Below are 13,758 nucleotides of genomic sequence, written 5' to 3'. Positions count from 1 at the left end.
CTTCCCTTATCTCCTACAGCAAGTGTCTCCAGAGGCCCACACTTTGCCTCTGGGGTCTGAGGGTCCGGGGCAGAAGGCATGCAGGTCTGGGGTCCAGCAGGGGCTCAGCTCTCTGCTAAGATGGGGGCACTATCTTTGGGAATCAGTGGAAGATTGACTTATCCAGGCACTTTGCCAGGAGGATTGGTTTACATCTTGTGTGATTGGGTGTGGAGCTCCTTGATGGGGCCAAGTGGACCAGGTTGCATTTTCCTGTCCCTTCTGCTGACCTCCTCATGATCCAGAGTCTGCTCTGGTACAGACGTATGCTCCTCATGACTGCAGCTGGTGGGGTGGGATGTCTTTTAGGATGACACTGGCTGGAAAAGTTAAGGGAGGTGCGCACTTCCAGATAGTCCATGTAACGCTTTGGGAAACTTGCAAACAATTGCTTCCTAGAGGACGCAGCTCTGTGGGCACATAGTTCATGTGAAATGCGAGCTGGTCTTGGGTACCCACTTGCCCCCTTGGCTAGGAGCCTTTGTGTAGAGTAGCCTGCCCAACCTCACGTGAGACCCTAACTCCCTTTCCAGACCCGGGCACTGGCCCTGAGATTCAGAGTTCCATGAGGACGGCAGCCACGCCTCTTTCATCAGTGCCCAAGGGGACACTCACAAAGTATTGCCAAACGAATGTCCCAGCTAGGGACGTGTAGGCTAAATGGTGCTCGAGAGCTCTGACAGCATTAGTGGGGCCCTTAAGAGCATTTGCTTTGGATCAGATTAAATTGAGCTTGGATTTTGTCCTACCTCTCAAAAGACGCATGATGTTAACGTCTCTGAGTCTCATTACCTCCATCTTCAAAATGGAGGTATATAATAACACTTACCCCATTATTGCTATGGTGAGGATTTGCTGAAAGGGTCTGGGCAAATCACCTACATCTGTGTCTGACCACAGCTATGTGGTAAGGGATGCCTCCTGGACAGCTTTGGGGGTGGCTTTCCCCAGGGCCTCCTAGACACAATGGCTTTCGGGTTCCCAGGCCAAGTAGCCTTTCCAGTCATGCTCAAAGTGCATCTCAGATATGGATCGAGGTGCTTGTGGTTGCAATGATTTGTTTTCTCCTGGCACCCAGCCACACACACTGGGGCCTCAAACCCCATCAGGCTCTCAAGCATTCAGCACCTCATGCGTTTCCTAGAAGAGTCATAATTTTTGTTAGTAAGAATACAAATATCTCCTACAATTTACTGCTGCCCATGACTATACCCCTCGTTGCTCTTTTTCTTGGTCTTGGAGACGTGCCATCATCATTTAGCTGATTTCATGGTATCAGCAACGGCAAGGAAAACAACAGCCTCTCTATAGGACGTCACCTTCTGTGGGTGCAGGGGCCACCAATCCCGCACGCTGAGCTGGAACAAAGCAGATGTCCTCAGCTCCTGAGGGTGTTCATTGGAGAACCAGAACACGTGCACATGCTCACTGGTGCTGGGTCCGTGTTTTTGGAGCCCACCGCAGCTATCCAGCTGAAAGCACAGGTCAGGACATCTGTCCTTCAGCAGAGCTGCGAGTGGGAATTGGTGAAAGGCTCTGCTGAATCAATTCGGGCTAAAGGGGGAAAAATAGGAGAGGATTTTTCCTATCAGTTGTTGGCAAATGTCCTTGGGGGCCTAGAGATTATCTTGACTTATTTAAGCCTCAAACTTTACTATTTCTAAATACCAGTATTGACCCATGCTAAGTAATCATGCGATCAAGTGACTGCAGAGGGTGGACAGGTGAGGGGGAATAAGGTGTGGCAGAGAGGAGTGTTCATGGAATACCGGGGTGCACACAGGACTAAGGGTCAACGAGCTGCAGTTTAATTTGTTTTCCGGTGATAAGCTATGTGATCCATCTGTGTGACTTAAGCTGCCAGGGCCTCCATTTCTATGTCTGTCACATGGGAGCAGCTCAGGCATGGGTGGGGGTTATCAGAGGTCACAGATTTGAGTGTGTGCAGCACGTGGTGGGTGGGAAACCACTGCCCCTCCAGTCAGCCAGGATGGCAGCCAGCCAGCGTTCTAGTTCTACAACCTCTGTGCAGGGCCTAGGGGACACTTCTGAGGAAGCAAAACAGAAAAGCAAGCTGAAGAGCATTTGCAGCTTTATTCTATGGGGGAGCTGTCTTCCTGATGATTCAGCCGAGGGAACTTGTCTCCTCCTGCCCAGATGACAGGATTTCATGGCAGGCATTAAAAAGCTCTTCCATTATAAAGTAAGTCAATTGTGGTGGTAGGGAGGGGAGGAGGGGGATAAAGCGGGCTGCGTGTGGATGGGCGAGGCAGCACTGAGCACAGGAGAGCAACGTGCAGAAGGCTTGACCTGCCGCAGGAAGGTGGGAGGGTCCAGGCAGGCAGAGTGAGCCCTCTGACTGGCGGCCAAGCCCTGGTGACAGCTGAGGCCCACCCCCTGCAGAGGGAGTCTACCAACACCTGCAAAGGGCCTCGTGGCCTATTTGCCTCCTAAAGGTCCCAACATTCGACACTGATACCTTGAGGATCATTTCCAACACATGAATTTTGGGGGCACAACCAAACCATAGCACATAGTAACTGTGAGGTGATTTACTCTTTATTGGGGTGGTGTGGGGGTAATACCATTAGTGATTCCAAGTAATCCTCTGATGCTTTTCTTGAAAATTAAGCACGCCCAGCACACGCATGCATTTTATCCTCGGAGATGGCAGTCCCGACCCTCAGGACCATGTCAGCTGGGTGAAGGAGGTACACAGTGAGTACTGGGAGAGGGCGCCACGTGATTTTATACACTGAAACATTGACCAATACCGAAGTGTTTGCAAATGGCTTCATTTGTATATGTTCAGCTTCCTACCTTCTCATCAACCAGATATGGAAGGCTAGGGGCGTTCATTCATTTCTGCATTCAACAAACGTTTACCAAGGTCCTACGGTGTGGCAGGCATTTTCTTGGTGCAGAGAGTACAGAGGTGAATGACAAAGGTCCTGACTTAGACGTGCTCAAAGCTGATGAGTGACCACCCTCACTTGGGGAGCAGTGAGGGTGATAGGATGATGTCAGCGGATTTTCACAGGATGTTGCATTGCTAGGGGCTGGAATAACTAACATGCGCCCCAGGTAGGGGGACTAGGGATGTGTGAACCCTAGAATTTAGCTAAGGAAGGAGGGTAAAAAAAAAACTAGACATATAAAGCAGTGACTCCCTACTACCTTCAGTGTGCTAAGGGGTCATGGAGGCCATGCTACTCCAAGTAAATCCATAATCCGTAAAAGCAATGAACCTGATATGCAAGCTGTTTCCCAGAAAGGGCTGCTCGGCCCGCCTGCTGGTTACCACTTGTGAGTGAGTGCGTGAGTAACCCTCTGACTTTCTTCCCCACATTTCTCTGCCTGTAGTTGCCAGCATCCTTGTTTCTGTCCCTTGATAGGCAGTCAGTTCGTGATTCAGGGATGAGCCTGTTTTGTCCACTGCTGTAGCCCAGAATATAGTTCACAGTAAGTGCTTGTTAAAAGATTTACTCGATGAATAAATAAATGAGTAAGGGGAGGCAAAGCCAGTAAGTTCAAAGACTCACAAGTCAGCACCGAGATTTGCTTATATTTCTTCTATATTCTTTAAAAATTATCTAATGTGTGGACTCCAGATATAAGCAATTCCCAATAAATAATTTAAATGGAGATTCATTGCCTGAGAAAACTAGATCTATAGATCTACAGCCTAGGCCTTATCTAAGAATTGGGTGACCTCTCTTCTTCCCTCTCCCACCAGCAGGGTCCATATGGAAAATCATTACCTGTGGGATGAGCCCGTGAAATTAATAGTTGTATTCTTCATGCAGGATAAATTGTCACTGTCTTTTATGTTTAGCTTTCAAAATAACACTTAAAGGGATTAAGAACTGTATTATATAATCATGGATAACATCCATGTAATACTCAAAGGATAACTTAAAAATACTCTTCTTAAATATTTCCTACCACTTCCAAACAGTTGTGTTAAGTAATAGCCACCTCAATGAAACAAATGTATTACCTCTGTAAGCTGACCATTCAAGGGATTGTAACAAACTGGTCAACATATGGAGGTGGTCAACCCAAGGAACCAGGCCTACTATATTGATATGTACATGTGGTGCATGTCCAGTCTATGAAAATTAGGTCAATTTAAGAAGGGGGCCAAAGTAGGGAGGTGGTCAACTATAGAGGTTCTACTGTATTTTATGAACCTGAAATATTCAGAGGCTATACATTTTATAATACAACAGTCTAGAAATGTGTAACCTAAGGCAGAGGTGATGGAAGTATCACTTTTTAAAATCCTGAGATCTATATTTGCTTTTCATAAATTGCAGGGCAAATTACTCATTCTCTGAGCATTACTTCATTTGTAAAATGGAAGAAGGAATGCTTAGCCTATTTATCTCACCAGAGTTGTTGCAAAGATCAAATGACGCAATGCAAGTGAGGGTATTTTGTGAATCACTAAGTGCAATACAAATATGAAGAATCATTATTATTATTGTTATTAACTGGGTCATATTCCTTACAAAAAAAAAAAAAAAGAGAGAGAGAGAGACGTGAATAGTAATCATACACGGTGCTGAGTTGCCGGACATCTGGGTACATGGTGGCAGTGAAGCTGGCCTTCTATAAACTTTTTCCCTTCACCAATCTAAACCCGAAGACTGGAGACCCCGGAAAGGGGAGAGCCTTCTGGGAGCCGAGCTTAGCCACTCACCAGGGTAAACCAAGACAATGTGAATATCTGACCGAAGGCTTGGAGAATGCTCAACACTCTGATCAAGGTGTTCTTGCTATAATCCCAGGATCTAGGTTGCAATCACTTGCCGGAATGTGATTGCAACCTAGAAAGCGGGAGCCTAATGGTTAGTATTTGCTGCACCGTGCCAACTGGGATGTGATAATTGTGCCTCCAGGTGAGTTCAACAGGGAAGCCACACCCAGCTCACCTGGCGGGTGTGTGTGGTGGGGAGGGAGAGGATGGGGGAGAGATGTGTGAAAGTGGACACCCCTGGGCCCTACACCCCAGAACCATAAGTCAGATCACTGGGGAGGAGGGCAGGGAATCTGAATTTTTGGACGGATCCCAGGCTCCAGAACAGCTATCTACTCAGGGCCATCTTTTCCTCTTAAGGCTAAAACAACTTTGGAAAGATTTCAGAAGAGGAAATAAATGACTTAGGGGGGAAAAGGGACTTGTTTATAAAGAGAAATTAAATATGTATAGAATTGACTGTATGAAGTCATGACCATAGTTTATAAATATTTGAAAGGAACAAATTCAAATGGTAGACCGTAGATGTTTTATTTAGGTACCAGACAGCGTAAGTTAGAGTAATGAAATGACAAAAGCGAAGAGAACTGGGGTCAGGTATCAAGAAAAACATCCCAAAAATTAAAAAAAAAAATGGTACAGAATCATTTCACAATATCAGTCCATTCAGTGGAAAAAACCAGTTGGGCAGCATTTGAATAAACAATCAATTGAAGTGGTTAAATTCTCTCTCCCCCCCCCCCCCGTTTCTAACTGTTGTTTTGATGTCTGAAGCTTTGTTATCCAAAGTCCTTGGAATCAAAATGATTCTTCATAAGTAAAAATGTGGCTCATGAAAACTGTAGGGCAGGAAGTGCCTGCTGGTCTTGGCTGAGAGCTGGGTTGAGGAGAAGCAGCAAGTTAGCATAAAACTGCCGTGAGCAACCTTGTCTTGCCTTGGATCCCACCCTGGGAACGGTGTGAGCACCAAAGAGACTGACATTCATTGAGAACCCTGTGCCAAGCCCCGTCTCATTTAATTTGCCCAGACTTGTCAAGTAGCTGTTATGATTTCCATTTCATGGATGACGGAAGTCAGGCTTACAGAGTTCAAGTTACTAGGGAATGAAAAACCTGGAATTTGAACCCTCATCTATATGACTCCAAAGTCCCTGCTTTTTCTCTTGAAGCAGAAAAATTAGGTGTAAATCCCTGCAGTCATCATCGGAATTTTCTTTCTGAATGTACAGATTGCCAAGGTGAGCTAGGCAGTAATGATCACACTCTCTCCGGGCAACCTTCATGCCAGGAAGCTCTGGGAGAAATCACTGTATTGTTCTCATTTCAGATCCTGCCATTGTCCATAAAACCTTGCTGCTTTTGAATGCTAGCAAGGTCGGAGTTAGTGGCGTGCCTGGTGGAAAGGGATACTATTGGGTATTTTTTCAAACTGAGAACCAGGAGCCGTGATAATGGAAATATGTCCTTCCTTCTACCGTGCCCTTCTTCTTCTTCACCATAATTTTCCTTTTCTTCTTCCACTACCAACCCCTTTCCTGTCATCTCAACCACTACCATCATTATGACTGCTGACTGTCACTTCTACCACCATCATCACCAGCACAGCAATTCGTACTGTTACCACCATCGCCACCATTCTCACTGCTACCATGACTACCACCACCACCCTCAGCACCTGCTTATGGGAAAGAATGGAGAATTATACCTTTAATACTGCTCATCAACATGATTCCCAGCCCAAACAACCCAAAGAGTACACTGTGCTAGATAGTGCTTTTTATACCAGCCACACGCTGGAGAGCATGAACTAGACCGATTATGCCAACACAAAAACAAAAACAGAGCCATAATTCCTCACTCCAACCTTCGCAAAAAACAACCATGTACCAAATTGTTAAGGCTTTAGAAATCCTTTAAAATGACAGATATAAAACAGTATAAAGGGAGCTCAGCTTTCTTCATGCACCTTTGGGACAACCCTTGAAGCTACAGGGTCACTAGATTAAAAGAAAGAAAGAAAGAGGCTTGTGATAAAGCCCAGACATCACGGTGCTGTTTGCTGTCTCTCCATTTCTGGCTCTGGCGGGAGCTCCGAGACAAGATCTAAGAGGCGGCTCAGAGGCTGCCTCACACACAAACACAGGACAGGTACAGTTCTTCAGAGAAGGCCTTAGCCCCACGGGGAAATCTCAGATTCAAGAATCTGCTGACATAAACAAGAGGAAAGGCTTGGTGGCAAGTCAGAAGACTTGTTTTTGGAAGCTGAAAACCAACTTCGGTGACAATGGTCTTCCCCAGCTCCCTAATTGTGCCCTTGCTGGGGAGGCCTGTAGCCCTCCTGGGACCTCCAGGGCTTGAAACCAGCCCTGCTTAGGTAAGTGCACTGTGCAAATAAGCCCTCGGGGGCCCACAGACAGGTAAACAGCTCTCCAGCTGACATTCAGACACAAACTGGAGATTAAAATGACTAGCTTTCAGATCCGTGCATCCAGAGAGGGTCTAGGCTGGGCCCAGAGAAGGGGTCCAGGGTGAGTCATTAGGGGGCCCACAGCCATGCAGTTTGAAAGAAGTGAGGCAGATGGGGAGGGCAGGTGTGAAACCAGCTCTGGAAAGACTTGAAAGGGAAGGCAGGATCAATACAAGGGCTGGACTTGCTGCAGTGAAGACAAGTGCCACTGACCAAGTGAAAGGAGAGTGGGAAGGAAAGAGACCGGGGGTAGGGTGAGTAGGAGAGGCGGCGCCGGGCAAGGTTCAGCACGGAGCCACGTGAGGCAAGCACTTCTCCAAGAATTTATTGTTGTAAGGAGCAAGGGGTGAAAGTGCTTCTTTGCCTTCCCTGTTCAAAATTGCAATTCAAAATCAAGTTTCCAGTTCTGATTGCACAACCCCATCGATATGTTTAATGCTGAATGTTTAACACTTAGAGATGGTTGAGATGGTGAATTTTATGTTACACGTATTTTACCAAAATAAATAATATTGGAAAAGAAATTAAGTAGGGTTAGGGAAAGATCCGAAGGTACTGGGGCATTTTAATCAATTAAAGAAAATTGAAGATAAAATCTTACTAGGAACCTGCACACAGAAAACACTCAGCCAGAACTGAAGCCAAGGCTCCCGTTTTCACTTTTCAGACAACTAACCAAGTCAGTGGGAGAAAGAGTTTTAAGTATTATGGGTGGGAATGTCTCTTTTCAATGGCTTACTTCTAGGCATGGTGGTCAGGACACCTGCCCCCATGTCTTTCTCCAAGTTTCCTTGATGCCTTCAGTCCTGCAAGAAATAACTTAGTTGTGTTCTCACATTGTGGTGGTTTTCTTTTTTTTTTTTTGCAGTTTTGGGCCTGGGTTGGGTTTGAACTTGCCACCTTCGGCATATGGGGCCGGCGCCCTACTCCTTTGAGCCACAGGCGCCGCCCCATGGTGGTTTTCTTCAAAGGAGGGCTTCTTCCTGGCATGGCACGACCCCAACTAGAACTCCTTGCATTGCTGAGTTGACGTCTGAGCGCCCTCCCAAAGTTCTTCTTTGCAGCCTGGCACCTTTGCTGCCCACCATTCTGTGTCCTCTTCTCACCATCCCGAGGGAAAGAGCAGCAGGCTTTTCTGAATCCATTGAAGGTAAAAAATGGGACTGGGTCGTGAGGATGATGGGACATAAAAGAAGCTTGGAAAGAATCGGCAGCGATCCCTTAGCACCCTGCCAGTTGTCCAAAGGAATTATTATTCTTTAAAAAAAAAACTTTAAAACTGTACGATGATCTGTTATTTTGTACAAAAGAGGCACATCAGAGAGGCTGACAATAAAGTGAGTTTCTAAATGCAAAATCCATCTTTCCACTGACTTCATCGGAGACCACAGACATGTTCCCGCAGGATAAGAAAGTCCCCCAACAATCGGAGATGGAAATTCATCATTAGAGAGGTTAGATTGAGGTCACTTCTGTGGAAAACACAACCATCTATTATTCTAGCAAGATTCTACCTGCCTGGAATCCAGTGACGGAGGACAGGGTGGGAAGAGCACAGGGTTTAGAGTTAGGCAGATTTGGACTCCGGCTCTTGGTCTATCAGGTGTTATAATGTCAGGTAGAGTCAGGTCTGAGCTTCAGTGTCTATACCCAGGACAAGACAATCACACCTATTTTGTAGGATCACTATGAGGCTTACATGAGACAGTGTTGTCAACTACCCGGTGTACAGTCAGTGTTCATAAATGGTGGCTACTCTTACCTAACAGCTCTGCTTCCTTTAGAAGTGAGACTAACTCAGTCATTGTAAGGCTTCCTGCAGGCTGCTGACTGGTCCTCTGTGTACCAACAGCGGCTACTGTTTCCTGAGTACATAAAATGGGACAGTTAGAAGCGTGATGCCTTCATTGCTAGTCCTTACAGCTCTGCACACTATCACTCTCCCTACCATAGAGATGAGGAAATGCTCCGATTTTCACGACACCCTTCTGACACACGAGTCCTTCCAGATTGCTCTTCTGCGCGTCACCTGGTTACACTCTTGGGTCATGGAGATGACTTGCAAATATTAGATTTAGGGTTATCAGAGTTACCAAATTAAAATGCAGGCTGCCCAGTTAAATTTGATTTTTAGATAAATAAGAGATAAAATTCTAGTATAATTATATCCCATGTTGTATTTGGGACATAGGCATATTAAAAAGACAATTAATTGTCCTACATTTCATTGAGCCGCGCTACTTGAATTCTACTTACAGGGCTCGCCCTGTCTAATTAGAAATGATTACAGCTGGCAATGTTGGGTGGTGCTGCCCCGCTCCCTGGCCAGTGATGCTTCCTTGCCTGCTACACTCCTTGCACGGCCTCTAATTCAGATGCATCAAGTGTTCCTGAGCGTGGATTTGAAATAGCAAGATGTGCATTTTTCTTAAAGATGAGAATCTATGTGTTTATTATTGCTTAGGTCTGTAAATATGTTATTTGCTGCTGCTCTTTAATTAAAACTTCAGTTTCATCATGTTCTGATTGGCAAGTGTTGGAACTGTTAGATTTTAAAACAGCTCTATTTCTCTTTTAATTAGATAGTTAACTTAATTGGCTGCTGGTCAATAGCTTCAGGATATTTGTTTTTAGCTGGAGGAGAATAGCAAAGGACCATTTGTGCAAAAAGAGCCCATTAGTTTTGTCTTTGTTTTCACTGATGCCTTTGCTCTTACCGTTCCTTCTTATGTTGGTTCCCAACAAGTTAAATATCAGCCCAGAACTGAAGCTGCTCTGATGAGTCCCTTCCGTAGAAACATTCACGGAGGAGGGCAAAGCAGTGAGGGAATGAGGCCACGTGTCAATCAGAACCTGACAGTGGTGAAGGAGGGGCCTGGCTGCCTTGCTGTGGGGAGGGGATCAAGCTGGCCCTTTGGCTATGGCCAGGGATAGGCCATGGGGAATCTTAGCCCAGTTCACTCCATCGTGAGATCCTCGTGGTCCCAGATGCTTCCATTTATTGCCTCTCTGAAAAAGAAAGTAAGAAATAAAGAAAGAGAGAGAGAGGGAGGGAAGGAAGGAAGGAAGGAAGGAAGGAAGGAAGGAAGGAAGGAAGGAAGGAAGGAAGGAAGGAAGGAAGGAAGGAAGGAAGGAAGGAAGGAAGGGAGGCCCTATAACCAAGCTCCTGCCAAGTCACATAGGTCAGACAATTAAGTTCACAAACCCAACCTAGAAAAAGTGCTGCATACCTCATTGCTGAATATCACGACCGTCACCTGACTTCTGGGAAGTTCCATGTTGATGCTCCTGCGCTGTTTATCATTCAAAGCAATTTTGGAGCTCTTCTTCTGGAATGGCTGTCAGAGCTATCATTGTATTATCCTTGACATTCTGAATGTTATCAAAATATCTTCCTTTCAATATTTTCTTATCTTCAGGTAAAAAAAAAAGGTCCTTGGGGGCCAGGTGAGTAGGGAGGATGTTCCAATACAGTTATATGTTTATTGGCTAAAAACTCCCTCACAGACAGTGCTGTGTGAGCCAGTGCGTTGTGATGAGTTGTTAGCCAAAATTTTCAGTTAAGATTTTCCTACCTGTTTCTCTATCAATGTTCACTTGGTCTATTATGCTTCTCATGGGCAGCTGACAATTTTGACGCACAATTCGACAAATTTTCCCAGTACTTTGTCGGATCTGCTCGTTGCTGGCCGCCCTGACCTCTCTTCACCAGTGACCTTTTCTCTCCTCTCAGAAAAACGTTAGATCCATTGGCACACTGCCATTTTCTTCATGGCATTACCCCCATAAACTTGGAATAACATGTGCCTGATTTCACACTCTTGCCAAGTTTTTTTTTTTTGAGACAGAGCCTCAAGCTGTCGCCCTAGGTAGAGTGCTGTGGCATCACAGCTCACAGCAACCTCCAACTCCTGGGCTCAAGCGATTCTCCTGCCTCCGCCCCCCAAGTAGCTGGGACTACAGCTATTTTTTGGTTGCAGCCGTCATTGTTGTTTGGCGGCTTGGGCTGGATTCAAACCCGCCAGCTCAGGTGTATGTGGCTGGCGCCTTGGCTGCTTGAGTCACAGGCGCCGAGCCGCACTCTTGCCAAGTTTAACAAAAAATATAACGTTTGTTGTTTGCTCTAATTCAAGCTCTGACACTCTCAGGACAGCACAGGAAAACGTGCAACAACAGTAACAAACACCCTCGGCCACACGCTGCCACGTGTTGACGTGAACACAACATGAGACACGGATGTGCCAGGGTGATGAAACCTGACTGAGCTGTCTGTACAGCACAGCCCATGTAAGTGCATGGTGGCAAGTTCACAAACCGAATGGTCAGAACTTGTGGCAGAGCAAATCCTTCGCATTCACGAAGCTTGGGTCCCTGGACTTCGCTGCATTCTCACAATGGCAATGACATCTATAACATGTCATTTCGGTCAGGTCTGCTGTTACCTTTGTGTTTTCTCATATCTCAAGGACGTCACATGATTTCTAGACAGATATTTGCCCAAATTCCAAGCTGCTTATCCTGAGATTTTGCACACATTCTTGGCACAGATCTGAGTCATGCCAACTGGATGTTCTGCTCTCCAGGTTGTTTAACACTCCTATTTTGAGGAATGAATAATCTTTTTTTTTTTTTTTTAGACCTCCTTGCTTCCATCATCAGCCCTAGACTTGTCATTCTGGTGGCATTCTCCATCAAGGCATATGAGTTTCTGTAATTCACAAGTCTCTGCATGAACAACAACAAATAGAGGACAATTAACCCATGATGTGACGCAGATGCTGAGCAGCTGGCTGGGCGCATTTGCTGACAAGACCAGTGCCCGTGAAGTAGTTTCTGAATAGTACAAATGACTCAGATTTGTGCCTCAGCAAAATTAGAAATCACTATCAGTTACAGATCTTCAGACAAAGCAGCTAGTACTAAATGCTGAAGGTCACACACCTAGAATGACTTTGAGCAGTCCCACATCACTGACTTGACTAGAAAGGAGCTTATTCAGTTGTCCAGTGCTGTGCAGAACACAGGGAGGAGAGTTGAGGCCACTGTGAGATGGTAACACTAATCCTCCTACCATTCACCAGGCACTTATTACACGCCCAGTATGTTACATTAGACTTTGCATAGTGTTCTGGCCAAACTGCCTGGGTTGGAATCCTGGCTCTACCATTTCCCAGCTGAGTTACCTTTGTAATCTTACTTCATCTCTTTGTGACTCAATGTTCCGACCATAAATAAAGACATGATTAGTGTCTACCTCATAGAGCTGTTATGACGGTTACAGGAGCTAACATTTGCCAAATGTGTAGAACAGAGCCTGGCACTTAGCCCATGGCCACCTGGACACGCCCCATCTCATCTGAGCCCGGCATAGAGTAGGCACTTAGTGTCTGGATTCATATACGTTTATAATACGTATAAAATACACGCATACATTCACACACCTATTTGCATGTGTCTGTGTGTGCTGGCTCATAGCCGGGCAGCTGTCAGGGGGACACTCTCTCCGTGGGCTGCCTGTACAGACAAGGCAAGAGGGACCTGGTGGGATATCGCTCTGGTGGGGACTCTGAGCAGCCCTTTGTTGTTCTGGGGCCCCTTCCCAAGCAGACAAAGGCCACAGGCTTAGTGCAGGATGCCTAAGTCATGTCAGACCTTCAGTGGAGTAAGTGATCCTGAGTAACAGCAGAAGGCTTGGCTAACATTCGTTTCCTGTTGAGGACAGTCAGCAGTGCCTGGGCCAGGCCTGTCACATCCAGAGGTCAGCAGGTCAGAGTCCCTGGCTCTGTTTAAGGCTCCATGTCCTTGCGTCCCTGAAGTGTACCATTTCTAATGTTTCCGATGGGGGTGGTGATACAGCAGGGCTGGGGAGTGGCTGCTGAGGAACTCTGAGGCCCGGGCAGCCTCTGGGCTGGAAGAGAAGTGTGATGCCAGAGAGGGGAACACCTGCCATCACAGGGCCCAGCATGTTTTACTGCAGAACTAAGATACGGGTTTGCCTCAGAGCTTAGAGCCTCTGAGGCTGAGGGTCCATGAGGGTGGGGAAGCCATCTGTCCAGGTGGGTTGGGAAGCCATCTCTCCAGGCGGGTTGGGAAGCTGCAGCCATCTCTCCAGGTGGGGTGAGAAGCCATGTCTCCAGGCTGGGCCTCTGCAGGGGCCAGTGCCACCTGCCTCACACACCCTGTAGGGTGGGGACTCAGTGCTCCAATACCTCAGCGCACAGGTCTCCTCTCACGAGGACCTAAGGGTTGTCTCTCCCTCTGCTTTTGAAGCAGGGGCAGGAGAGGAGCTGAGCTATGGGAGAGGGAGATGCTGGCTGCCCTTCTCTGCTGGAGTGAGGAGTTTTGTTGGTTGAGCTAAATTTTTTTTTAAGAATCCCCAAAGGTGGGCGGCGCCTATGGCTCAGTCGGTAGGGCACCGGCCCCATATACCGAGGGTGGCGGGTTCAAACCCGGCCCCGGCCAAACTGCAACCAAAAAATAGCCGGGCGTT

At 46.6% G+C, this 13,758-nt stretch overlaps 1 long non-coding RNA gene across 1 annotated transcript; it reads left to right on the top strand.

The window, feature by feature from the left end:
• The first annotated feature begins 4,848 nt into the window (after window positions 1-4,848).
• On the top strand, window positions 4,849-12,488 carry LOC128585916 (uncharacterized). Its single transcript, XR_008380145.1, has 3 exons — window positions 4,849-4,943; window positions 6,129-8,418; window positions 11,906-12,488. It is a non-coding gene; the product is annotated as an uncharacterized LOC128585916 (long non-coding RNA).
• The last annotated feature ends 1,270 nt before the right edge of the window (window positions 12,489-13,758 follow it).

The sequence above is a fragment of the Nycticebus coucang genome, chromosome 5, assembly GCF_027406575.1.
Source record: "Nycticebus coucang isolate mNycCou1 chromosome 5, mNycCou1.pri, whole genome shotgun sequence".
NCBI lineage: Eukaryota > Metazoa > Chordata > Mammalia > Primates > Lorisidae > Nycticebus > Nycticebus coucang.
Note: the sequence above shows the minus strand (reverse complement) of the source record. Positions and strands in the feature narration are given on the sequence as shown.